Source organism: Setaria italica, chromosome VIII, assembly GCF_000263155.2.
Source record: "Setaria italica strain Yugu1 chromosome VIII, Setaria_italica_v2.0, whole genome shotgun sequence".
NCBI lineage: Eukaryota > Viridiplantae > Streptophyta > Magnoliopsida > Poales > Poaceae > Setaria > Setaria italica.
Genome location: NC_028457.1, coordinates 30,670,022 through 30,670,333, shown reverse-complemented (window position 1 = coordinate 30,670,333; position 312 = coordinate 30,670,022).

The following is a 312-nucleotide window of genomic DNA, read 5'->3' as shown; positions in this document are numbered from 1 at the left end:
GCACCGTGAATCGTTGACAGCCAACTCAAATAGTCAAATGGAGGCAAAGGTAGAGGCCGGGGCGGCCAATCAAGTTATAGTGGTAGAATCAAGTCTCTTTTGAGAAAATCTTACTATTACTAATTTGGAAGCTCCTTTTGAAGTCTCCAAGTGAAACCACCTAGCATTCTAGGTGGACACTCTAAAAAAAAGAGAAATATTTAAAATTCCCACAAACAAGAAAAACATCTTGCCATCAATCATTAGACTCAAATCATCGTAGCCATTGGATCTATTATATTTTCTAAAAAAATTACCCACCTATCCATAAGA